At 41.6% G+C, this 27,651-nt stretch overlaps 1 long non-coding RNA gene across 6 annotated transcripts in view; it reads right to left on the bottom strand.

The window, feature by feature from the left end:
* Positions 1-27,651, bottom strand: part of LOC149127167 (uncharacterized) — a 93,408-nt gene that overhangs the window by 62,203 nt on the left and 3,554 nt on the right. For 2 of the 6 annotated variants that reach the window (XR_016233297.1, XR_016233301.1), the window contains exon 2: positions 2,741-2,838. This is a non-coding gene — a long non-coding RNA (uncharacterized LOC149127167). Of the gene's footprint in view, positions 1-2,740; positions 2,839-9,563; positions 10,044-12,863; positions 13,022-25,171; positions 25,346-27,651 lie in introns of those variants that run through there. The other 4 variants (XR_016233300.1, XR_016233298.1, XR_016233302.1 and 1 more) reach the window with 4 other exon arrangements.

Below are 27,651 nucleotides of genomic sequence, written 5' to 3'. Positions count from 1 at the left end.
ACCACAATGCTGGCCCCTATTTATTTTTATTTGAAAGGCCAAATGACAGATATTTTCCATCTACTGGTTGACTCCCCAAGTCCCCACAATAGCCAGGGCTGGGCCAGACCAAAGCCAGGAGCCTGGAACTCCATCCTGATCTCCCAGGATGGCAGGGACCCAGGTACTTGGGCTATCCTTGACTCACATCCCAGGAGCATTAGCAAGGAGCTGGATTGGAAGCAGAGCAGCGGGGATTCCAATTAGCATGATGCAAGCGGTGGCTTAGCTTGTTGCACCACTATGTCCGTCCAACATGTGCCTTTTTAGACACAACCCCTCTTGATCCTGTTGCAGGCATTTCCTGACTTTGCTTTGAGAAACTCTCCTATAATGATGCAATAGCCCCTCTGGTGAATAGAATATGCAGCTTTGTACACTTCCTTAAGGGTCTGTAAAACAAGTACAAGTTCTAAAGCCATCTCAATTATGTGGCATTAGCAATAAAAACTAGAAACTGATAACATGAAAAGCTTTGGAAACTATATAAATTATGTAGGCAATAGGATTTTTTGCTTAAATGAATCATAGGAGAGGTTGAGAGTGGAGCTCAGATTTTAAAATTGAATGCTTGACCAGAGGCACAGAGGGACTGCAAGGACTACCGGTGGCTGGGAGAAAAGTGAGGGCGTCTCAGCACCATTGAGTCTGGATCCTCACTCACTCACTTCATTATGAAATGAATGGAAGGACAGTCACTGCTGTCCTATTTTTCCAAGCCCAAATAACAAAAAGAATGAACTTATTGTGCAATAAAATATTTGAAACAATAACTGCCCTAAACATTCTAGGACAAACTGTAAATTCTGGTATCCACAGTTTAAAATCAAACAGGAGCATGCCACCCTTTGTTGTTACAGCTCTAATTGGCATGGCCACCTCTTCCTTCCTAGAATAGTCTACAAGTAGATCATGTTTGAAATCAACAAAATGGGTGGGGGCGGGAATAAAACTTGTGGGCCTGGTGTTTTGGCATAGAGGGTTAACCTGATTTGAGTCCCAGCTGCTCCACTTCCAATCCAACTCCCTGCTAATGCACTTGGAAAAGCAGTGAAAGATGGCCCAAGTACTCAGGCCCCTGCACCGATGTGGGAGACCCAAATGAATCTCCTGGCTCCTGGGTTCAGCCTGGCCCAGTCCCAGCTGTTGCAGCCATTTGGGGAATGAACCAGTGGATGGAAGATTGATCTCTCTCTCTCTCTCAACTCTGACTTCCAAATGAGTGAATGAATGAATGAATGAATAAATAAATAAATAAATATCTAAAAAAGTGACTATTAGTGAAGTGAGCAATGGGGAATTTTACTCAACATCATTACCCTTATGTTTGGGTTGTTAACCATTATGATACATAGAGAATTGAATAGGTAATGGAACAAACATGCTTGGGTTCAGTTCCCAACTCTGCTGCTTACAAGCCTGCAATCTTACGGCAAGTTATTTAACTTCTCTATGCCTCAGTTTCCTCACTTGGAAAATATGGATAGTAGTACCTACTTTGGTGGATTGTTCTAAGGAATAAATAAGCTAATAAAGTGCCATATTAAATAGTGTATATGTTTGTTAAATAAAATGTTGAATGATAAAAAAGACTGGATTTTATCACTTAAGCCAAAAACACTACTATTCTGAATGTACTGAAGTTAAAAGAAACAAACACGAGATGTCATTTTTCATTAGCTCTCTGCATAGTTTTGGAGATGTGGTTGTAATCCAATCTTCTTATGCCACATCTTGAGATGACAACTCTTATTAAAATGATGGAAGTTTAATTTGGTGGAAGAACCGGAGAACTTGAGACCTTATTAAAACTTGCTTTGATCAAGGATTTCTTTCTGAGAACCCAACATTCTCAATATAACCCAAAAGAAACAGCAACTTGATTTCAGACCAAGGTCAACTGTAATAGGATGCTTACAAAATAAACATTAAAATTTGAAGATAAATTCTACAGTGGAGCCAACTTAATTTAGTACCAATTTAATAAGAAGTTAAGTGTTGCAGAAAGAAAAAGAAACAGGCCAAGTGTTAATCTTACAAAAGTTTTTTGTTTTGTAAGTGATAAAATAGAATAATTTCAAGTAGTATAATATTGAGTGTGGGAGGTAGATATCTCCAACTTTATTTAGTATCTTGCTATAGCCCCATTTCTTTCCTATAATTAGAGAAGTAAAATACCACTCCTTTGTCCCTGACTCATTGATCTCACTGAGTCTAACCCAGGGGCCCACCTGGAAAAGCAGCAGATGCCCTAGGTTCTTGGGTCCTTGCCACTCACAAGGGAGATCCAGATGGAGTTCTTGGCTCCTGGCTTCAGCCTAGCCCAGCCCCAACCATCACAGCCATTTGGGACAGAACCAGAAGATGGGTGATCTCTCTTTTTGTTTCTCCCTCTCTCTGTCACTCTGCCTCTCACATAAATAAAAGAATCCTTTGAAAATTGAGGCTGACATGGCAATGGTTCCAGAACTGAACTGTCGGCAAATCATCAAGTGTCCTTCAGTAACTGGGTGATTTCAAGCAGGGTCTGGCCATCCCCGTGAAGTCCAGCTGTGAAGCAGGCTTTCCAGAGTAGGAAACATGTGTTTTCCCTCCCAGAAGCCAACAGAAAAGCATTAAGAGATCTTTCTAAAAGCACACAAATCCTTGGTACAGTAGGTTAGACAATTTTCTAAGTCTGTAAAACAGTCACTTTGTTCACCTCCTTTCTGCTTCCTATGCAGATTCTCTTCCTGATCTCTGGAGGATGACATTTGGTCCAGGTCATTCATCTTGCACACAATTATCTCCCTTTGTCTTCTGAAAGACAGAGATTGAGATAAGAAAGGAGTTTACAATGCTTCTGATGCAGTGCAGTTTCAAAGCAAAGAAGTATTAAAAACTACTTTAAAAACTATTAGTTTCTTTTTTAAAGATTTATTTATTTATTTTAAAGGCAGAGTTACAGTGGCATGGGCAGAGAGAGAGAGAGAGAGAGAGAGGTCTTTCACCCACTGGTTCACTCCCCAAATGGCTGCTATGGGTGGAGCTAGGCAGATCCAAAGCCAGGAGCCTAGAGTTTCTTCCAGATTGCTCACATGGGTGCAGGGGCCCAAGGACTTGGGCCATCTCCCACTGCTTTCTCAGGCACACTAGCAGAGAGCTGGATTGAAAGTGGAACAGCCAGGACTTGAACTGATGCCCATATGGGATGCCAGTGCTGTAGGCCGGGACTTTAACTCACTATACCAAAGCATTGGCCCTTATTACTTTCATAATATAAATGTTGCCTATAGATAATACCTAAGTCATTCTCCATTAAAATCTGAAAAAGTACCCACAGGGGTGGTAATTTGTGAACTTGGAATACCCGTATTTCAGAAAACATCCTGTGACCCACAAGTAAACTTTGCTTCTTTTGCTCGTTTACAGGCCTTTATATAGCACTGAGTAGTACTAATCCTGTGAGCCAGGAACTTAGAGTAACATCTGCTGGTTTTACAGATGCCAGGACTGAGGCTAACATAATTTACCTGTTGTCTCAGAGCTGGAAGGTAGAAGTATGGGATCCAACTCAAGCTTCTAGAGGTTGTAGTTTTCTTTTATTAAAGATTTATTTATTTATTTGGAAGAGTTACATAGAGAGAGGAGAGGCAGAGAGAAAGAGGTTGTACTTTTAAACCAATGAACCACTCTGCCTTCTTTTGAGGAAGAGCCTGATAAGATTCTCACAGAAAATTATACCTCATTCTTATTTCATTTTTTAAAAAATTTATTTATCTGTTTGAAACACAGAGTGACAGAGTGAGAATGAAAGACAGAGGGAGAGATAGAGATCTTCCATTCTCTGGTTCACTCCCCAAATGGCTACAATAACCAGGGCTGGGCCAGGTTGCGGCCAGGATCCTAGAGCTCCACCTAGGTCCCCCTTGAGTGGCAGGGGCCCGTGTACTCGGGCCATATTCCTTTGTTTTCCTGGGTGCATTCTCAGGGACCTGGATCAGAAACAGAGCAGCCAGGGCTCGAGCCAGCACTCTAATCAGTACTCTGTTGTGGGATGCCAGTATCAGAAGTTGCAGGTTGACTTGGGGCCCCTTTATTTTCTTTTGTCGTAATTTTTTCGCACTTTTGCAATGTTAGTGCCTTGAAAAAAAAATGACTTCTAAGATGAGTGAGTGCAATCCAAGTATAATATCATTGTATTTTGATGATATCAGGAGTGATGTTTCTTATTGAAAGTGAATCCTTTTTCTGTACTTTATTCAGGTAAACAGTATTCCTGTTTGGCCAAGTGTCTGGCACCTGGATGCTCCTTGGCTGCCTTTACTTTCCACATGGTGTTTCACAGTCCAGGGCCCTTCACATGGCTTGTTCTTTTCACAGAGCCATGGCATCAGGGTAATTGTCCTTTGTATGTGCTGTCTTGTTTCTATGAGGAAAGAAGCAGAGGCTGACAGATGAGGCAAGGGCCATCCTCAGAACCAGGGCAGTAACACATCCAGCACATTTTGCTGGTCACAGCCCGGCTAACTCAAGGGGTGGAGAGACAGACTTCCCCTCTCTAGGCTGGAGTGTCAGGGCCTTGAAGTGAAAGTGCATGTGGGGATGATGCCTCCGTCTTCAGAAGCCACAATCTGCCACCCCTTAAATTGCTCCCACCCCATGTCAGGGATACGGGTAAATTCAGGAGATGTAAGAACTCAGAAGGAAAAAAACTATTTTCATTTTCCCTAATCTCTAACTGAACTTTAGCATGTCTGATATAAATGTAGATGAAAACTATAGGAGTTTTAGCAACACTAGTGACTGTGCTACTCACAAATAACAGATACTGTCACAGCACATTGTGCTGCTATCTGTAACTTGAGATACACTCATCACAGCTTTGAAAGCAGAGAGGCTATCAACCCTCCACTGGATCTTGTTAAATAAAATGATAATAAAGAAGCAACATATTACTCCATCACAATTTTGGTACTTTTTAAAAAATTGGGGACTATTTCAATTTAATTGACTTTTTATAATCCTATAGATTTTATTTTCAACATTTTTAAACATTATTGTGGAAAGAGGTCTATACGCTGCATCAGAAAGCCCAGAGGGTTCCATGGCCCAAAAGAATTCTTGCTTTGGATGAAGATGAAAACATTAAACATACAAACTCATAAAACAACTAGGAAACTGTACATAATGGTGTAATCCAATTCTGAGTGCTAGACCACAGGTGTTAAGCCCTACAGAATTGCTTCCTAAATGTACAATTCAATTCACATGCCATATTTTTTAAAAATATTTATTTACTTGACAAGCAGAGAGAGAGAGAGAGAGAGAGGTCTTCCATCAGCTGGTTCACTCCCCAAATGGCCACAGTTGTCTTGGGCTGGGCCAAGCTAAACCAGGAACCTAGAATTCCATCTGAGTTTCTCACATGGTTGGCAGGGGTCCAAGTACTCAGCCCATCTTCCACAACTTTCCCAGATGTATTAGCAGGGAGCTGGAGGGGAAGTGGAATAGCCAAGACTTGAATGGGAACTCCTATGGGATGCCTGTGGTGGCTTAACCTGCTGGGTGCCACAATGCCAGACCCTCAACATGCTACACTTTTTATGACTTTTGATAGTTGTATACACTCATGTAACCATTACCAAAAGAGAAAATATGAAAAAATATAGACCAAAATAGTGAAAAATTCTCAACAAACTTCAGAACTGTTTGGGTGCGAATACCATCCTAAAAGATTCCAGAGCAGGGAAACTATGTCCCACAAAGGAGAAAGGATGTAATTTCTTGTTAGAATCCCTGGATGCCCTAACTTCAGCTTTCTGAGACAGTCATTAACCTAACATTCTATACTCAATAAAAAAGTGTCAATCAACAGAGAAGGAAACTACAGCCACTTTCAGACACGTGAAAATTCAGAAAGCTTATTTCTCATTCACTCTTTCAAGAAAATTACTTGAATATGTTCCCCAGTCAAAATAAGATTAAAATCCAAAACAGCCAGGACCAGGTTGAGAGGAACCCAGAATGACAAGCTGGCACCCAGCCCGGAGTGCAGCTGGTCCAGGTTGCAGTTGGAAAGACGTTTCTGAGAAATACATCTTTCATAACCACATCCTTACCACAGATGGGATATATTTAAAGAAGATAATGAGTTAATGAGGGCATATGACAAAAAAATACAAAATCATGGAATAGTGAACAATGTTAGCACAATTACAATAATGGAAATATTATGTGTTGATATATTTTATTATTTTATTTTATTTTGTGTATCAGAGAGAAAGAGAGAGAGGGAGGGAGTGCCCATTCACTGGATCACTCCCCAAATGCCCAAAAAGCTGGGACTAAATCCAGGTCTCCCACATGAGTGCCACAACTACCTACCCAGTTACTTGAGCCATCGCTGCTGCCTCTCAGAGTCCACATTAGCAGGGACACTACAACCAGAAGCCAGAGCCATATGTTGGGTCCAGACACTCTGATATAGGATGAGGGTATCTTAACTGGCATCTTAACCAGCAGGTTAAATGCCTGCCCCCATATCCTCAATTCTAAATTCAAATAATGTCCAAAGTATAAGGGGATTAATTGTAGTTATAGAGATGATAAAAGCTGACCAAAGGCTGTGAGCTGGGGAGACAGTGCAGATAGAAAAGAGGTAGAGGGAAGACAAGTGCTGGGCTTGGGTTGGGTTTGAGAGAGCCCAGAAGGTTCATGTGCTGGAAGCTTTGTCCCGAGTGTGGCCGCGCTGAGAGTTGGTGCATCCTTAAGAGGTGGAGCCTAGCAGAAGGTAATTAGCTCAGGGGCACCACCTTTGGAAAGGAGTGAGATAGTTAATTCAGAACCAGTTTCATTCTTGTGAGAGAGGATTGTTATAAACCAGACCACCTGCCTTGGTTCCTGCTGCTTCTTTGCCACATTGTGACGCAGCCCATGGGCTCTCAACAGATGCCAGCATCATGTGTTTGCACTTTCCAGCCACCAGAATCGTAAGTCAAAACAATCTTCTCTTTGTATGCTACTCAGTGTCAGGTAGTCTGTCAAAGGAAGACAAAGTGGATGAAGATGAAAGGAGCTCTAATTTAATTATCTTTTTAATAATAACTAACACCGGGCCGGCGCTGCGGCTCACTAGGCTAATCCTCTGCCTTGTGGCGCCGGCACACTGGGTTCTAGTCCTGGTCGGGGCGCCGGATTCTGTCCTGGTTGCCCCTCTTCCAGGCCAGCTCTCTGCTGTGGCCAGGGAGTGCAGTGGAGGATGGCCCAAATACTTGGGCCCTGCACCCCATGGGAGACCAGGATAAGTCCCTGGCTCCTGCCATCGGACCAGCGCGGTGCGCCGGCCGCAGCGCTCCGGCTGCGGTGGCCATTGGAGGGTGAACCAAAGGCAAAGGAAGACCTTTCTCTCTGTGTCTCTCTCTCACGGTCCACTCTGCCTGTCAAAAAAAATAATAAAAATAACTAACACTGAATACTTACCAGGAACTTATTCTAAGGGTTGAAAATGAATTAATTCATCTCTTTCCCCAAAATGGAGAAACTGAGGCAAGGGAAGTAACTAAGTTTTTATGACATGTTGTGTCATTTATGGAAACTTAAAAGAATACAAAAGATGTGCTACGATGGATCAAGAAAATAAGAGATTTATGTTTTTATTTCTGAAAATAATTATGTGTCTACCAAAGGCATAATGGTCTAAAAACAGTATGTATATTACACTGGTGATTTTTGTAAGTCCATGGGAATTATATGAGTTTTTTTTCAGGTCCAGGAATAAACAAACCAATGAAGGGAGAAGAATATAAATTTCAGAAATATACTTAAATGCGTTTATAAGACATATAGTAGTGAATATAGTATGTAATAAAGGTAGTATTTCAGTGAAGAAAAGACCAGGTTAAGGAACTAGCCAGTGATTTAGAAAGATTATCTCTATCTCTACCACAAAATAATTTTTTATATATTATACCAAGAAAATAGATAAGACAAATGACAAAGAAAAAATGGCAACATAAAGGAAAGGGCTTTTTTGCTTTCATTCACAGATAAGGAGCTACTGTAAATTAATTAGAAAAAGGTCAGCCATCCAATAGGAAGCCTGGAAAGGATACTCCACAGCAAAGAAAATATAAGATGGAACCCTTACTGAAAGTTCTGAAATGCAGCAGAGCCATCCAAGAAATGAAGGACTTTTGTGTGATTTAGGTTTGGGAGTTGGACCAACATCAGCAACCCTCCACAAAGCACTTTGAATGATTTGGAAGGATTAAGCAAGAATCAGTGTAGGGGCCAGCGCTATGGCGTAGCGGGTAAAGCTGCCACCTGCAGTGTCGCCATCCCATATGGGTGCCAGTTCAAGTCCGGCCGCTCCACTTCCGATCCAACTCTCTGCTATGGCCTGGGAAAGCAGTGGAAGATGGCCTAAGTCCTTGGACCCCTGCACCTGTGTGGGAGACCTGGAAGAAGCTCCTGGTTCCTGGCTTCGGATCGGTGCAGTTCCAGCCATTGCACCCAATTGGGGAGTGAACCAGCGGATGGAAGACCTCTTTCTCTCTCTGCCTCTCCTTCTCTCTTTGTGTAACTCTGACTTTCAAATAAATAAACAAATAAATCTTAAAAAAAGAGAAAGAATCAGTGTAATGACAAGCTAATGGAGCCTAAGAGTGTAAAAATAATTTCAGAGAAAGAAAGGGAGGGGACTGGACAGGACTAGATTCACTGGGTTTGGAGAATAAGCAGCTAACTCAAGAAAGACTCCAAGATAGAGCAAGGCAAGGCTGTTACTCAGAAGATCAGGTGATGAACTGTGAATGTCAAGCCAGCCAGGGTAAAAAGAGATGGGAGCACTGTGAAGCTGACACAAAAGGAAAAAATGGAAACGCAGAGGCAATCAGAAATTGTGCGAGATTAAATGGGATTGGGGCATGAATGAGCTAGAAGAATGGAATGTTGGATCTGTAACTGGAAGTTTAGACTTTGATTTCCAAGATACATCAAACTTCCAGCGGTAAAGTGTGTCCTAGTCAATGGGTAACTGGATAGGGGTGAAAATTTAGTCATTGATGGATTCTCTACAAGATCATTAAACATTTACAGGATAATGGCAGAAACTGGGCAGCATAGGAGACCGAAAACATCACTGCTGTTATCAGAGAGGCCAACAGATGATGCAGGAAAGCAGTTGTCAGCAAGTCAGGCTTCCTGGAAGCAAAGCAAGGGTGAGGACCTTGGGCTGTGCAATGTGCTGGCCAGGATGTCCAAGCTGGAACTGAACTGCAGAATTCCAAGTTTCTGGTAGTAGTGAACAGATCTACTCGTGACAGTTAATTCATAAGATTGTTGTGTCAATTCAGTGAGATGACATATACAAACCTAGTGCAGAGGTAGCTAGTATTGTAACTAGTATAATTCTCCTGGAGCAGAGAGGAAATAAATGCAATTAATCACAGTCCACACTGCCTTTTAGGGAACGTGAAGAAGGAATCTGCTGGGTCGTCCACCATTCAGTGTTAGGAGGTCTGGAGTCTAAAACTGGTTCCTTATTTTCCAACACTGAATTTATTTTTCATTTTGAACAATACAGATTGCATTTTAAAAGGAAAAAGAATCTCCCTAAATACATAATAACAAATAGAAATCTGCTTTCAGACATATGTGGGCAACAGAAAATCTCATATTCCCAAATACAATGAATAAAACAAAGTGAGTCCTTGAGGCTGGCGCCGCGGCTCAATAGGCTAATCCTCCACCTGCAGCGCCGGCACACAGGGTTCTAGTCCCGGTCGGGGTGCCGGATTCTGTCCGGGTTGCTCATCTTCCAGTCCAGCTCTCTGCTGTGGCCCGGGAGTGCAGTGGAGGATGCCCCAAGTGCTTGGGCCCTGCACCCCATGGGAGACCAGGAGAAGCACCTGGCTCCTGGCTTCAGATCAGCGCGGTGCGCCTGCTGCAGCGGCCATTGGAGGGTGAACCAATGGAAAAGGAGGACCTTTCTCTCTGTCTCTCTCTCTCACTGTCCACTCTGCCTGTCAAAAAAAAATTAAAAAAAAAAAGTGAGTCCTCGAGTAATTTTGTAGTAATATAGTGTACTACTATAAGACAGGAAGATACAACTCAAAATTATTATACTGGTTGATTTTATCATTTTGACACACACACACACACACACACACACAAAACTGGTGGAAGTTTAAAAAGAGGATGCCTTTTGAATTTTAATGTATTTCAGTGAAATTTGGTTACAGAATAGATAAATGGGCTAGTAAAATACACTCTATTTACTCATTACTGTATGTTCATTAATTAAACTGTCATTATTAAATAGCTACTTATTTTAGATTAATTGAAATTACATTTTTTCATTTTCATGAGACAAACCTAGTTTTGAGAACCAATTGTATATGACAGAAATGAATACCAACTCATTGTTCAACAACCGTCCTTTATTTTTTAAGGTATGATGCTGTATTGCCTAATTATATGCCTGTGGAAGATTTTTTAAAAAGATTTATTTAATTTGTTTGAAAGGCAGAATTACAGAGAGAGAGGTCTTTCATCTACTGGTTCACTCCCCAGATGACTGCAACTACCAGAGCTGTGCTGATCTGAAGAAGCCAGCAAATTCTTCCGGATCTCCCACGGTGGTTCAGAGGCCTAACGACGTGGGCCACATTCCACTGCTTTCCAAGACACATTAGCAGGGAGCAAGATCAGAAGTGGAACAGCCGGCACCCATAGGAGATGCCTGCACTGCAGGCAGCAGCTTTCCCCATTGCACCACAGTGCTAGTTCCGGAAGCCTTTTTTTTTTTTTTTTTCTTTGAGATTCACTTGATGGCTATCTTTTCGTTGGAATAAGGCAGAGAGCTGAGTGAAAGTTAATGGTCCTTTATTTAAAAAAAAAAAAAAAAAAAAACCAGCAGATGGAAGATACTGTATTTTCTCTCTCTCTCCCCCACTGTAACTCTGACTTTCAAATAAATATAAAATAAATCTTAAAAATTCAGGACGATTTTTGAAAGTGGGTACATGTGGCGGGGGAGAGGGGTGTTCCTTTAAGTCTAGAGTACTTTCTGGAGTGAAGGAACTGGTGCATTTACCTCTGTAGTAAGAATAGGCAGTAAAATCTTCAAAAAAAAAAAAAAAAAAGAGGGGGTGTGGTAAAAATCCTCAAAAAGTACCCTCCATTTTTGGGGTGGTTGTGGTGGTGTAGTGGTTAAGCTACTGCTTGGGATGCCTGCAATCCACATTGCAGTGTCTGGGTTTGGGTCCTGCCTCAATTTCCACCCAGCTTTCTGCTAATGCATTTACTGGTAGGTGGCAGGTGATGGCCCAAGTACCTGGGTCTCTGCCACCCACATGAGTGACATGGGTGGGGTTTCTAGCTCTTGGTTTCAACCTGGCCCAGGCCTGGCTATTATGGATATTTGGGGAGTGAATCAGCAGATGGAAGATCTCTCTCCTTCTCTCTTTTTTTTATCTCTTTGCCTTTCAAATAAATACAAATAAATAAAACTTTATATATATTTTTATAAATGGCATGACTTGGTGACATCAGTCATCTACCAGCCTAAAGATTCAGGCTAGTTTCCTTAGAATGACATCAAATTATCTTTTTTGGAAAATTATATTTTAATAAATCACACTATCTGATTTTAAGACCCAATATAAAGATACAGTAATCAAGAAAGTGTGCAGTGGGGCTGGCACTGTGGTTAGAGGGTTAGGCCTCCACCTGCAATGCCAGCATTCCATGTGGGTACTGGTTCAGGTCCCAGATGCTCTACTTCCAATCCAGCTCTCTGCAGATGCCCCTGGGAGAACAGCAGAGGATGGTCCATGTGCTTGGGCCCCTGCACCCACATGGGAGACTCCTTGGCTCCTGGCTTCGGCTTGGTCCAGCCCTGGCCATTGCAGCCATTTGAGGAGTGATCCAGTGGATCTCTCTCATCTCTCTGTACTTCTGAAAGATTTCCAGGGCTGGTGCTGTGGCATAACAGGTAAAGCTGCCGCCTACAGTGCCGGCATCCCATATGTGCACCTGTTTGAGTCCTGGCTGATCCACTTCTAATCCAGCTCTCTGCTAAGGCCTGGGAAGGCAGTAGAAGATGGCCCAAGTCCTTGGACCCCTGTACCCATGTGGAAAACCTTCCATCCACTGGTTCACTCCCCTAATGGCTGCAATGGCCAGGGCTGGGCCAGGCCAAAGCCAGGAGCCAGGAGATTTATCCAGGTGGGTGCAGGGGACCAAGCACTTGGGCCATCTTCTGCTGATTTCCCAGGCACATTAGCAGGAATCTGGATTGGAAGTAGAGCAACCAGGACTCGAACTGGCACTCATATGGGATACTAGCATTGCAGGAAGTGGCCTTATCTGCTAGGCTACAGCACTGGCCCTTCAAAAGTCTTAATCACAGACAAGTGTCAGTGGCTATAAGAACCACATAGGGTAATTTTCATCAAATGAGACTGAGTCTGGGGTATTTTAGTCACTAAAATAATATTTCACAGGACCCAGAACTTCAATGACCTGTTTTTGAGAGGCGGTGACTTCAGTCATTCCTTGGTATCCTCACCTCATGGATGCTCAAATCCCTTATATGAAGTAGCATAGTTTTTGCATATAACCTACACAGCCTTCCCCTGTACTTTAAATAGCAATGTAAATGATATGTAAATAGTTGATGAATGATATTGTTTAAGGAGTAATGACTAGAGGGAAAAGTCTGTTTCATGAGGCCCCAGTTATTTCCTCCTGAACATTTTCCATCCATGGCTGACTAATACCTGGCAATCAGGGTCTGACTGCATATCCAAACTTCCAACTGTTCCAAAAATTGCAAATACCTTTGTGGTGCTCTTCAGCAGGTCTAATCACTGTGGTGCAAGAACTTGGAGCCCATTTCTTTTCCCCAAATTCATGAGGTTTTACAGAGAGGTTGCCCACTAGTTGTGGGTGTGGTCTGCCATCTGTTGTCCACAAATAGTCTTTGCATGCAAGCTCTCTGCCGGTTTAAAAACATGATTCAGAATGTAAATATGCCCCGTTTCTTATGACTCGGTAGGACAGCAAATCTGGGTTTCTTTATCCCAGTCCCATGATCAACACCTTCTAAACATTATATCTGGTTAACATTCACTGAATCCTGAGCCAGAATGTGGACTTGTGCTGATCCACAGGAAAAAAAAAAAATGGGTTATGTCAGACTAACTCAAGAGAAATGGGTTATGTCAGACTAACTCAAGGGAGCTTACTACCTATGTACAGTTTGAACTTCGATTAAGGTCCCCAACTGCTGCAGGGAGAAATTTTCCTCACCTCGATTTAAACTCTGTGGTCAGAATTCAGAAGGGATGGTAGGAAGAGAGTAAACCAAGCCTTTGCATTTTTATTTCTGCTTTCCTAGAAACTTCTGCCTGCCGTCCTTTCCCCCACCATCCCAGAATTCTCTCATCAATATTCATGTATCAGTGTAAATGTCACCTCTGAGAGAGGCTTTTCCCAACCACCTGGGTAAAGTAACCATTCTGCCCTTCACTTTATAGCCCATTACCCTGCATGTTTACTTTCTCAAGAGACTGACAGAGAACTCCCATCCTCTGGGTCACTCCCCCAGATGTTCACAAGAGCAACAGAGAACATTATCCAGGTCTCCCACATGGGTGGCAGTGAGCCCAGTGCCCATAGGCCATCACCACTATCTCCTAAAGTCTGCATTAGCAGGAAGTTGGGAGTCAGGAACTGGAGCCAGATCTGATAAGGCACGAAGGAATCTTCACTTGTGATTTAACTGCTAGGCCAAACCCTTACCCTACCATTATCCTGTTTTATTTTCTTTCTTTTTAGAAGATTTTTATGTTTATTTATCTGATAGGCAGAGTGAAAGAGAGGCAGGAAGAAGGAAGGATGGGTGAAAGGAGGGATATAGAGGGGGCAAAGCAAGTGAGGGAGAGAGAGAGATCTCCCATCCTCCCAAAATGTACACAACAACAAAGCATAGGCCAGGCTGAAGCCAGGAGCCAGGAACTCCATCAGGGTCTCCCATGTGGGTGATAGGGACCCAAGTACTCGGACCATATGTCACCCCCAATCTTCTGATACAGGATGGTGTGGCTTTACCTGCCCTGTTTTTGTTTATTGGTAGCACTTGCCATTAACTGGAACTATCTCATTCATTTGTGCATGTGTTTATCATCTCCCTTCTTTGTCCCCTCATCCACTAAAGATAAGGGCCCTTTTCTTGCTCACTGATTCACCCGGAGTACCTACAGCAGGTCCATATTCACACAAAAAAACACTTTAAAAAGGTTTCTTGGGAAAGCGAATAGGTAAGGGACTTTGTTTCATTGCTTAAGGAAAATACTTATGTAAGTGTGTTGGATTAACAATGAATTTGAGACTCTGTGATCTGATAAGAACATTGATGTGATAGAAATGAGGACTCTGATCCCCAGACATAAGGGGAGCTCTAGCAATAATTATGCCCAGAGTTCCAGCTGCAGGTAAGACAGGATAAGCACACTGCATACTTTCTCTCCACTGAGCACACCCACAAATCCTGGGCAGAATGCAAGAACAGCCATGGCAAGACCCTGAAAAGTAAATAATAGCAAACAGATTGGAGAAGAACACCAGAATCTGAAGTAGTACCAATCTTTTTTTAACTAATTTATTTGAGGGCCAGAAAGAGATAGATAGAGAGAGACAAAGAGTTCCCCTCTGCTGCTCCACTCTCCAAATGCTGGGAGTCAGATCTCAGTCCAGGTTTCCCACGTGGGTGGCAGGAACACAGCTACTGGAGCCATCACCATTTCCTCCCAGGGTCCACATTATTAGGAAGCTGGAATCAGAAACTAGAAGCAGGAATTGAACCTGGCACTCTGATGTGGGATGTAGGAGTCTTACCACTAGGCTAAACACTTGCTCTGGAGTTGCATCAATCTAAATCAATCACAGAATTAATGTAACTTATTTGAAAACAAATTTTAAAATAAGAATTGTCCCGAAATTTACAGTTATATAGATTATATATAGTTTTTATATGTCAGTTGAACCTCAATAAAGCCCCTGATTAACTCACTCTTTAAAATGTCTTTTAAGATTACAAAATACCACCTTAAAATGTGAAGAGCACAACACCATCCCTTAAACTTGGTAGATGTTCAACAGATATTTGATGGATGCATGCTTTGATGAATGACGTGATACTTGTTTGATATGAAATATAGGTTTACTCTCCTAGGATTTGTATACTCTGGAAACATTAAGTAGGCGATGCTCCAGTCCATTGGAGGATAACAGGAAAGACTTTCAGAGCACTCACCCTCTGTCAGATACTGAGCTAAGTGCTTGACAAATATTAACTGGCTTAGTCTTAACAAACATGAAAAAAAAAAACAGCTTTATTTTTCCAATGAGGAAACTAAGACACAGAGTTTTAATCACTGCCTAAATCCAGCCTTTTTAAAAAAACTAGTAAATCAAACAGAAATGAGATGCAAATCTTTGAAGTCTGATTCCAGACTTTGCTCTCTGAGCTGCTACTGTGTTGTGCCCCAGTGCTTCTCAAGCCAAGTGCATTGGAATTGCCCGAGAAGCTTGTTAAAAGCACATGGCTGGGCCCCACCACAGAAACCAGCTTGGGGTGAGGTCCGGAGCTCCAGGAGGCTTCCAGGTGATGCTGATGGCTTTTGTCTGAGGTGTGAACATATGTTTGAAATGAAACACATTGCACCTGTGGTCATCGCTCTTCTGTACTGGCAGAACAGGGAGGCTCCTGATCCTGACTGGTTGTTGGGCAAACTTCTGCTGCAAACTTTGAGATGTGAGAGCCGGTGGGCTGGTGGTAAATGAAATCAGAATTCAGCATTCCTTCTCCCTACTCTTAAATCCTACAAAATGTTTTCCACTTTTCAATGATAACAAAGTCATGCTTAGATTCTTGTCCTTACCCCCAACCGAAATGGTACTGTCAGCTGATGACTCAGAACTTTCCATTTATTTCTTCCACCCTCTAATTTTGCCTGAGCAAAATTAACGGAGCAGAAACACTAGAAAGTGAGCAAGAAAAGGGCCCTTATCTTTAGTGGATGAGGGGACAAAGAAGGGAGATGATAAACACATGCACAAATGAATGAGATAATTCCAGTTGGTGGCAAGTGCTATCAAGAAATAACTAGAAACACTAGAAAATTAACTGAGCAAAAACACTAGAAAGTGACATTTCTGAAAACTATTTCTTGCTGTTTTATTTTATCAAGATCAAAACGTTTGAAAATATAGAAAATCTTAATGAAATTAAGAAAAAATTTCTTGTAATACTACCACCACCAAATATTAACCGAATGGTAAAGATTTCTAAAGTACTTCCTTCTAGTCATTTTCCATTCATGACTCGGACTATTAAAGTTCTCAGGAGGGGCTGGCGCTGTGGTGCAGCGGGTTAATGCCCTGGCCTGAAGCGCCAGCATCCCATATGGGCGCCAGTTGGAGACCTGGATGCTCCACTTCCGATCCAGCTCTCTGCTATGGCCTGGGGAAGCAGTGGAAGATGGCCCAACTCCTTGGACCCCTACACCTGCGTGGGAGACCCGGAAGAAGCTCCTGGCTCCTGGCTTCGGATCAGCACAGCTCTGGCATTTGCAGCCAATTGGGGAGTGAACCACTGGATGGAAGACCTCTCTCTCTTTCTGCCTCTCCTCTCTCTGTGTAACTCCGACTTTCAAATAAATAAATAAATCTTAAAAAAAAATTCTCAGGAGATTGTGCTTAAAAAGACTCACTGGAGATCAGAGTGAGCTGGCCCAAAGCTGCATGTGCCAGACTCAAATTCTTTTACAAATTTTCTCATTCAGTGTATGTGTGTGCAAACAGGCATATTTCCAGAAGATACTGAGTGCCTCTTCAGAAAAGTCCAGGCTTCCTTAATGTGACTTTATGAATTTGCTGCTTGTTAACAAGGTAAGAATTATGCTGATTATATTTACTTAGGCTTTTAGCCACAAAGACTTTCTACCATCCTCTGTGCTCAGATTACGCCACTAAACTAATGGGGGAAAAAACAAACAAACAAGGCACTTTAAATGGAGACATTCAGGTTCCTACTGAGATGTGTCTGATACCTAGGTTATTTTATTAATAGAAACACCCACGGGCCAGTGCTCTGGCGCAGCGGGTTAATGACCTGGCCTGAAGCACCGGCATCCCATATGGGAGCCAGTTCTAGTCCCAGCTGCTCCTCTTCCAATCCAGCTCTCTGCTATGGCCTGGGAAGGCAGTAGAAGATGGCCCAAGTCCTTGGGCCCCTGCACCCGCATGGGAGACCAGGAAGAAGCTCCTGGCTCCTGGCTTCAGATCGGCTCAGCTCCGGCCATTGCGGCCATCTGGGGAGTGAACCAGCGGAAGGAAGACCTCTCTCTCTGTCTCTACCTCTCTCTGTAACTCTTTCAAATAAATAAAAAAAAATAAATCTTTAAAAAAAATAGAAGCACCCAGACTGGGGTCTTGCTTTATCTGATTCAGCTGTCCATAGTGATTTAACTTAATCACCAACATGCAATTATGTGCTTAAACAAGTAGAAAGTATGAATTTTTCTGATTTGCTGACCAAGAACCTCATCCTTAAAGCTTTCTCACTGTTCTTGGTGTAGTTAATAAGAGTTATTTACTAGTTGTCAAAGCTTGGACAATCTCTAATCCCAGTTCTGTCATCTATAAAATGGGGATGAGAGTATTATCTATTACATAGAATTTTTTCAAGATTCAATGAGTTAATGCATGAAAAAGCCCCCATCACAGTGCTTGGCACATGGCAAATACTCTTAGGTAGTAACTAATATTCATCATTAACAATATGAATTACATAATAGAATTATAATGCAGTCTATGATTCTATGATTCTAGAATAAGACACATGCTACATGAGAGGCTTTCAAAAAGTCTGTGGAAATGTGTATTATGGAAAACCATGCATGGATTTTAAATTTTTTTGTACAAAAATAAACATGTTTTAATTCTATTTTTCCATAAACTTTTTTTGGAAGAGATATCTCCCATCATCTGGTTCACTTCCCGACAGCCCGCAATAGCAGGGGTGAGGCCAGGAACTCTGTCTAGGTCTCCCACGTGGGTGGCAGGGACATAATTGTTGGAGTGTCACTGCTGCATCCCAGGGTGCACATTATCAAGAAGCTAGAATGGGGAGCAGAACTGGGACTCAAACCCAGACATTCTGACATGGGATGTGGGTTTCCCAAGTGGTGTCTTAACCAAATGCCTGCCCTTCCTTGAACTGTTTGAAGTACCCTTGTATTACCATTTACCTAACTGGTAACAAGATTAAGTGCCTTTTCTCTTTGGATCTCATGAATTTTGAAAAACTTCCTAATTTCCCTTTTCAATTAAGTCTAAGGAAACTTCCAAAAGGGCAGCAGAGGTTCCAAATAGAGGACCTGCAGACAACAGCAATAACAGGAGCAGCTGAAGACACAGAAAAAGATGGCAAAAGGCATGATAACTCCACTCACAGGCAATGGGGAAAAATAATCTCTCCCAACCAAACTGTTTTATATTGCTCTTTAAATTTAGTCAAAGTTGGTTCAGAAAAGGCACAATTCTGAAAATGATAAAACTGGTAACAGAGATCTGGTGTCTTTTTTGGAAGATTGTCAAAACCTTTAAACCCCAAGAGAGCAAATTGGCAGCTCCTTATTCACTAGAGCCAATCTCTTGCCTGTACCTGGTAACACAAAGGTCCTTTGTGTCCAAAGGACCTCTGTCCTTTGATTTTGGCGACTAACTCTTTCCTAAAAACACCTGGGCCTACAGAACATGTAGCAGTAATACTTTACCAAAGCACAAGCAAGAAAACAGTAGGCTGTGTTGTGAGAGGTCCATGGGATATGCTCATGAGAGGCTCTGCACTGCAAACCCCAACCTTGCTATGGCAGAGCAGAGGTTACAGAGGGCTCAATCTTTCTCCTCCCTACACAGACCAGTTACAAAAAGAATAATTGTACTGAGCAGATACCAATGTGGAGCAGAGTGGGAAAAGAGGAGCCTGGAGAACTGGGCGGGAAGTGGCGGTCTGTGGGAAAGACTTACCTATTTGTTTATTTTTAAGGACTTTGGTGTTCCACCTTTGCTATTAGATAGGAACAGTTCTCAATGCAGTTGCTCAAGACTCCCTGTTGCTAGAAAAGGGTTGAAGAGAGAGAAAATGCCTCCTTTTCCTGATTGGAAACAGAAATGTCAGCAAAACGTACGTGTGTGTGTGTGTGTGCACATGCCAGGAGACTGCTGTTGTTTGCTGGCCTAACCAAAGTGAAGTGAAGGCCTCCGCTGAACAGTGTTCTGTTCTCCTGCCAAACGCTGACTCGACAGCCCCGCTTCTGCAACAGCTGCTGTAAAGATGCTGGGCAGTTTCCCTTCGGGTGTGCTGGGTCACGATGAGGAGAGAAAACAAGGCAGGAAGAGACTGAAGCTCCATCAGTGCTTTGGAGGGTAAATGGGCTGATCTTGATCAGTTCAAGGAGGCAGAAATGGAACTTCTTATTCTATATGCTCTGTAGTTGTTTCATATGCTATAGTAAAAAAAAATAATGTTTTGTAAAATCTCCACCCTTCTCATTCAGCAGAGTGCATTCAACTATTCTCAACAAATCCTTCTGTAATCTTCATAAGTTCTCTGCAAATTTTGACTTACTAATTCTTAAAACTGGTGCCCTCACCTGACCAGTGCTGTAAAGGTTTTTTTTTTTTTAAGATTTATTTATTTATTTATTTGAAAGTCAGAGTTACAGAGAGGCAGAGGCAGAGAGAAAGAATGAGAGAGAGAAATAGACCTTCCATCCGCTGGTTCACTCTCTAAATGGCTGCAACAGCCAGAGCTGGGTAGATCCGGAGCCAGGATTCAGGAGCTTCTTCTGGTCTCCCACATGGGTGCAGGGGCCCAAGGACTTGGGCCTTCTTCTACTGCTTTCCCAGGACACAGCAGAAAGCTAGATCAGAAGTGGAGCAGCTGGAACTTGAACCAGCACCCATTTGGGATGTCAGCACTGCAGGTGGTAGCTTTACCTGCTATGCCACTGCACCAGCCCCCGGTAAAGGTGTTAATTGCACTCTAGAGGCTTGGTAGGGTCTAGGGTGCTAATGGTTCCCTCTGACTCCCAATGGCAAAACTGAAGTTTAGCCTTCTTGATCCAAGTTGCTGAGACTTGACTGAATTCCAGGATTTGATTGAAGCAGTGAAAATCTTATATGAGTGTCATCTCCTGAGCTGGCCAGAGGTGAAACCTCCCATCTGGTTTGTAGCAAGGGTTCGCCACCTTCCAGGAAAATTGCAGTGGGACAGATGTTGAAGAGCATAATCTCAGAGGGTCAGCAGCAGAGCAGCAGGAATGGCTGCTTGCCTTTCTCAGTGAAGACCATTCTAATCATACGAAATCATGTAATCAGAACGCCACTGAAGCCAGAATATTAAGAACAACAACAATCAGGGTACTTTGTAATAAATGCCACCTGAGTGATGGGCTATCTAGGAGGCCTCTTTTTAAGATTTATTTACATATTTTTTGAAAAGTGGAATCACTTAGAGAGAGATAGAGAAAGTGAATGAGAGAGAGAGAGAGAGAGAGATCAAAAATGTTCTATCTACTGGTTCACTCCCTAAATGACTGCAACAGCTGGGGCTGGGCTAGGCCCAAGCCAGGAGACAGGAACTCTATCCAGGTCTCCCACATGGATAGAAGGGACTCAAGTAATTGAGCCATCATCTGCTGCTTCCCAGGCACGTTATCTGGGAACTGGATCAAAAGTGCAGAGAAGCCAGGACTCCAGCTAGTATGCTGATATGAGGTAACCCCATGTGTCTCTATGAGACCTCTAATTCTGGTGATGGCTGAAAGCCTTTCCTCATTTTCTATATAAGACCCCTTAGTGAGGTTGGTAGGGGGATAAAAGTAAGGCAAAAAAAGTATAAAGCTGGAAAGAGAAATCAATTTCACATTTTTTTTTATATAAAACTAGCAATTCTTGCCTAAATTTTGTATAGGTCACCACTACTATTAACTGTCATGTAGTAATGTATTCATCTATCCCCTTCTTAAAATACTAGAAGACTGTTCCCAGTATTGGACTAGATTTCCCCCTTTCCTTAAAGTATTTTTTAAAGTTTTTTTAAAATACAGAGGGGGATGGGCAGAAAGATATCTTCCCTCTGCTGGTTCACTCCCCAGATGGCCGCAACAGCCAGAGCTAGGCTAGGCTAAAGCCAGGAACCAGGAGCTTCATCTGGGTATGCCACAGGGGTGGTAGGGCTTCAAGCACTTGGGCCACCTTCCACTGTTTTTCCCAGGCCATTAGCAGGGAGCTGGATTGGAAGTGGAGCAGCTGGAACTTGAACTGGTGCCCACATGGGATGCCGGAATTGTAGGCAGTGTCTTTACCTGCTGTGCCATAATACTGGCCTCCTTAACACATCTCCTTTTTTTTTTTTTTTTTTTTTTTTTAAAGATTTTATTTGTTTATTTGTGAGGCAAAGTTATAGAAAGAGAGAGGGAGAGACAAATTTCTTCCAACTACAGGTTCACTCCCCAGATGGCTGCAATGGCTGGAGCTGAGCTGATCTGAAGCCAGGAGCCAGGAGCTTCTTCCAGGTTTCCCATGCAGGTACAGGGTCCAAGCACTTGGACCAACTTCCACTGCTTTCCCAGGCCATAGCAGAGAGCTGGATCAGAAGAGGAGCAGTCAGGACATGAACCAGCAACCATATGGTACGCTGGCACTGCAGGCAGAGGCTTAGCCTAGTATGCTACAGCGCTGGCCCCTCCTTAAGACATCTTTAACTAAATGGAAAAAAGAGGTGATTGAGTTGAAGGGTGGTGCTAAGGGAAACACAGAAGAGGGTCAGAAGCTTCCAGGACTTGATTTCTTAATCTATTTGATGCCACATAGACTTGGATTCTGAGTTCAAGTGGACTCATAATAAATTAACTCAAACAATAAGACACAACCCCTTCAAAAAAAAAAAAAAAGAGAGAAAATTCCTGTGTCAACCCATCAACTTCAACCCTATCTTCAACCCTATGCACTTTAATATCAGTTGATATTAGATTTTTCTACAGTTTCACTTCTCCCTTAGCATGTTTGATTTCAATAGTAACAGATTATTTACTTTTCATTTGTTTACTAATTTAGGCTGCAGATTGATAGGAACTGAGGAAGACTGAAAATGAGCATAAGTCTTGATTTTTTTTTTTAGAACAAAACAGGTATATTCCTGTTGGACTACTTGATACAGAAGATAGTGTGGTATGATTGATGGTATGAATAACAAAAAATACAAATATTTTTTATTTGAACTAAACAAAATGCTTACATTTCCAAGTGGGCCACTTGGAAACAAACTCTTGCTTGACTCTATTACTGAGTAAAAACAACACTGAAGCTCAAACCCCCCCCCCCTTTTTTTTTTTTTTACATTTGGAGACAGGTAGGAAGACACTATTTGGTTTCTTAAAAAACTGATCTTTCCTTAAGGCCTGGTCATAGAAATGTAAACAATGTAAATGAATCAACCATTTTTCTCTTGTCATATCATACCTAAGTCACCTGTGTATTCTGAAATCACACATATACCTGCCAATATATCCGGGAAGGGTTCCTAGATCATAGTTAACATTTGTGTTCTTGGCAAGCAGGACTGAGGAAAAGTAATTTGAAACAAGCATTATAACCTGTTTAGAAGAAATCACTACTATTCCCTTAAATAACAGGTACAATAGAAAGATATTCCCTGGAAGTTATCCTTTTCACTTTGGTTCATTTTCCATATTTGTGAACTACATAGTTGATTCATTTGCTTATAGTGTAATTCTGCCACAAAATATTAAAGCACAAGATAACTATTATGTCTTCAACATCTGCATTTTTCTAGTTTTATACTCTATTATATCCACAGTAGGTAAGCAGTTCTTGAATTAAAAAAATGGATAAAACTGTTTTTAAAATGCAGATGTCTATAACTACAATGGGACTAGGACTAGCTGGAAATGAGACAATGAGGGAAGGGAAAAAAGAAGAAACAAGTTCATGTGCAGGGAATGTGGTTCAAGTTTTGGGGTTTAAAAACAAGTCTCCCAGAGAAGCTGACTATAATGGAATTTCCAGAAAACCTCCTTTGCCCCTCCAAAAGGATCTGAAAAGTCCCAATTCACACTTGCAAGCTACCATTATGAGATGCTATAAATGATCAAAGCAGTCAGAAGGAGAGGAATGAATGTGTCTTCCCTTTAACTAGTTTGTAGCATAGCCTCTTTAGCTGTGGTGGATCAGTGAAAACCACTGAAGTACCAGAAGTGATCTGAAGGACAGGGGTAAAAAGTACTGAACACATTATCTGTCTAAGTCGGTAACAAGGCTTCATAGCTAAGAAAATTTTCTAAACAGTAAAATCACTTCAGGATAGATTTCCCTCTCCAATATTAAATGTAAGGGTCAAAAGATTTAGAAGTAGATATAATGATAACAGAAAATCACAAGGCAGAGAACACAAAAGAAATTAAGCTGCTATAGGTTCAACAGTACTTCAAAACCTGTTAACATTGAAAGTCCTAGCAAAATACCACTCTTGTTTATAAACCACTCATTTATCATATGATGACATATTGAATCCTTTTCGTTCCACATACTGAATAATCTACAGTCAGGCTTGAACCATTCTGCATTTCTTTGCCAATCTTGTAGCTGAGTTATCTTGTTTCAGTTGATTTTGGTGCTGGTAACTGGAAGTTCCCAGCACAAGGCCTTGAATGTGGTGTCTGACATGGTTTGGTAGTTTTCACTAATTGCTGTCTGATACCATTTTCTGCATTCTCTGTGATTTTAATAAACTCCTCAGTTTGTACTTCATTTGACACAGTTACGAGTCTTGTATATCTTTATGACCAACCAACAGAACATTGCCATTTTCATAATAGTGAACCTGAATCTTAAGCACTCCAAACACTTGGGCTGTAGGTGGTGTAATGTTGAATTTCCACTCTGATCTCCAATGACCAATCCAGAAGCTTTTAGGCTTTTAGTTTTAGCATACACAGTACAGAAGCAATGATCTTTCCCATAGGCTCTCTCTCTTTTTTTTTTTTTTTTTTTTTTTTTGACAGGTAGAGTTATAGACAGTGAGAGAGAGAGAGAGAGAGAGAGAGAGAGAGAGAGAATCTTTCTTCCGTTGGTTCACTCCCAAAATGGCCGCAACAGCCGAAACTACACTGATCCGAAGCCAGGAGCCAGATTCTTCTCCCTGGTCTCCCATACAGGTGCAGTGGCCCAAGCATTTGGGCCCTCCTCCACTGCCCTCCCGGGCCACAGCAGAGACCTGGACTGGAAAAGGAGCAACCGGGACTAGAACCAGTGTCCATATGGGATGGCAGCGCCACAGGCGAAGGATTAACCAAGTGAGCCACGGTGCTGGCCCCTCTCCCTGGTCCTGCGCGTGCGCAACTGCTAGACTGAGCCAGGCCAAAGCCACATGGGTGGCAGAGGCCCAAGCACTTGAATCACCATTCACTTCCTCTCAGGATGTACCAGTAGGAAACTGGATCTGAAGAGGAGATGCTAAGACTCAAAACAAAAGACCATTTTTTACTTCAAGTTTATGGTAGGTTGTCATGGCAGCCAAGTAGACTGAGATATATTTTTCCAGTAATCAATATTTATACACTGGCACACAAGCTAAATAAACCCGTGTGAAAGAAAATACATATCTTCTAAGATTATAAATAACAGAAAGGATAAAGTGGCCATTAAATTTAGTGATCTGGTGAAATTTTTAGAGCTCCTTAATATAAGCTACACATACATTTTTGAAAGATTCTGTTATCAGGCCATTAATGGGAAGCTGATACAACTAAGCAAGCCTTAAGAAATACAACTACACATTGGAAAATCTTTCTAATGGAAATACTAATGACCTTCAGGGAAAAAGTAAGTACAAAACTTCCATGTAGCTATTCAAATGCATCTTTTCTCACTCATGGAAATTCTGTCCATCATTTGTAGTTCCCCTACGATCATCTATGACCTCTAGATCTGTTTTACCTCCATCCACTGATAGTCACAGTGGTCACTACACAGTTTATGGCAGAAAATCACACCGTTTTCAGTTGAAAGACCAGAAGGATATCAAAGTCCATTTATTCCATTTATTCACAGTACCACGTCACTTACAACAAAAAATAACTGATTACTCTTGGAGAATCCTGGGCATGGAAACAAGGCAGATCTGAGTTCAAATTCTCACTCTGTCATGTACAAGGAGTCTTCAGAAAGTCTGTATTATGAAAAAACTATGTGTAAATTTCAAAATGTTTTCAATCAACATAAATTTATCTTTTAATTCCATTTCCCATGAACTTTTCTCAAATTTAACTGGGAGGCATTGGGAAAATCCTGAGTCCTCTGAGCCTTGGCACATGTCTCCATCTGCACAGATGGGTTAGTACCAGCTGACAGCAGGTTGTTCTAACAGGGTGGGATGCACAGTAGACTGCACACATAGTAACACCCACTAACAACTCTCCTTTCATCTCAGGCCTGTCTTCAAGTCCCATTGTCAGCAGAATTACATAATGCAATCTCTTCCATGAACACACATTCAGATATATTTAAAATCTCCCCAATTCAGAGCCAGATTTAGATCACTAGTGGTCCTCAATATAGACTCATGAAATAAGTGAAGAAAGTGCAACAAAGTTCTGATTTTTCCCATCATTTTTATTTTGATGCTTCTTTTAATAAGACATTAACTAGCAAATCCTTCTCAAGTTTCCTTCATCTTGGGGGCCCTTGCTTTCTTGGTGTTCTAAGCATTTGCTTAAACTACCTACTGTGTGGAGCAGGTGTTTAGCCTAGAAATTAAGACACTGGGTTAAGGCCTCTACTACCCACATCAGAGTGCCTGGGTTTGATTCCAAGTTCTGGCTCCTGATTCCAGCTTCCTGCTAATATAAACCCTGGGAGAGAGTGTGAAGGCTCAAGTAACTGAGTTCCTGCCACCCCTGAGAAAGAGATCAAGTCCCTTCTCCTGGCTCCTGCTCCAGTTCAGTCGAGGCCATTGTAGGCTTTTGGGGGAGTGAACCAGGGGACAGGAGTGTTCTCTGTGTCTCTCAAATAAATAAAGAAAACCCTATTGTGTAATACAGTACTGCCCCCATCATCTGCTTTTAGATAGAGAACAAAAGGTATACAGGAAGGTAGAAAGTTCAGACTTAAGGAAAATGAGTGGTACTACTTTCCTTCTCTCCTTTATTGTTCCTAAAATTTAGAAAGTATTAATCTACTCCCTATTGGGAAGGATGATTTGGCACATTTAAATTATCTCCCTATCCCTTATTCTATTTTTGAGAGTTTAATTGTATTATATATTTATAATATTAAATAACATTAATTAGTACCAATTTATCTTTATTATTTAATCCTCAAAGTAACTGAGTTGATATGTACTAGGGAGTCTTCAAAGTTGATGGAAAAAACTACACATGGATCTCAAAAAATTTTTCAACAAAATTATTATTATTATTTTTTAAGGATTTACTTGAAAGGCAGAGTTATAGAGAGAGAAGGGGGGAAGAGAGAGAGAATCTTTTATCTACTGGTTCACACCAAAATGGTTGCAACAGCTTAGGCTGTGCCAGGCCAAAGCCAGGAGCCAGGAGCTTCTCCTGGGTTCTTCTGGTCTCACATGTGGGTGGCAGAGGCTGAAGTACTTATGCCATCTTCTGCTGCTTTTCTAGGAGCAGTAGCAGGGAACTGGATTGGAAATGGAGCAGGCAGAATTTGAAGAGCCCTCATATGGGATGCCAGTATTGCACGCAGCAGCTTAACCTGCTGCACCATAGCACCAGCCCCAAATTTATCCTTTAATTCCATATTCCATTAACTTTTTGAAGTCCCCTCATATTACTACCTTCATTTCACTGATAAGGAAATTGAGGTTTAAAGGTTAAGTAGGTAGAACTGGAATTTGAACATTTACAAGATAAAGATTACAGAAAAAAATATGCCTCCAAGTAAGTGCATTGTCAGTAGTTACAACAAAGGAAAAAATATTATTTTATCTGGTATAAGTAAACCTTTTCTTTGTAGTATACTGTTTTTAACTCTCAAAGGTTGTCTAATATGTAGATCTGTAATAGTTCTAAAGTACCCATAACATTTTAAAAAATTCGGTAGTAGCAATGAGTATTACAGTACATGTTTCTTTTATATTAGTAAGATTTTGGAGGTCTTTATTTGGGTTTATATTGACTATTTCTTTTTTTCACAAAATCCACAGTATGAATTTTAGAACCAGTAACTATAAACTGACCTTGAAATACTATTTTCTTCAGTAGATTTTTAGTTCTCACCTCATTTACTAATGCACAAAAGAAAAACATTTCGATTTACCTTTGTAAAATGTTGATACCCTCACTATATGCTCAAAGCCAGTAAGAATTTGTATAATGAAGTTTTGTTCTCAGAAGGAACATGACTATTCTTATCCGAGATCAGTATATAGACATCCTTTCCCTCTAGCTGTGATGAACTTCAACAAAACACATGAGGAAAAAGTTTCTGCTGCACCCAGTTAACTCA

The sequence above is a fragment of the Oryctolagus cuniculus genome, chromosome 4 (genome assembly GCF_051225735.1).
Source record: "Oryctolagus cuniculus isolate XC-2025 breed Fujian yellow rabbit chromosome 4, ASM5122573v1, whole genome shotgun sequence".
Taxonomy (NCBI): Eukaryota; Metazoa; Chordata; class Mammalia; order Lagomorpha; family Leporidae; genus Oryctolagus; species Oryctolagus cuniculus.
The sequence above is the reverse complement of the archived record's forward strand: the minus strand, read 5'-3'. Positions and strand labels throughout refer to the sequence as shown.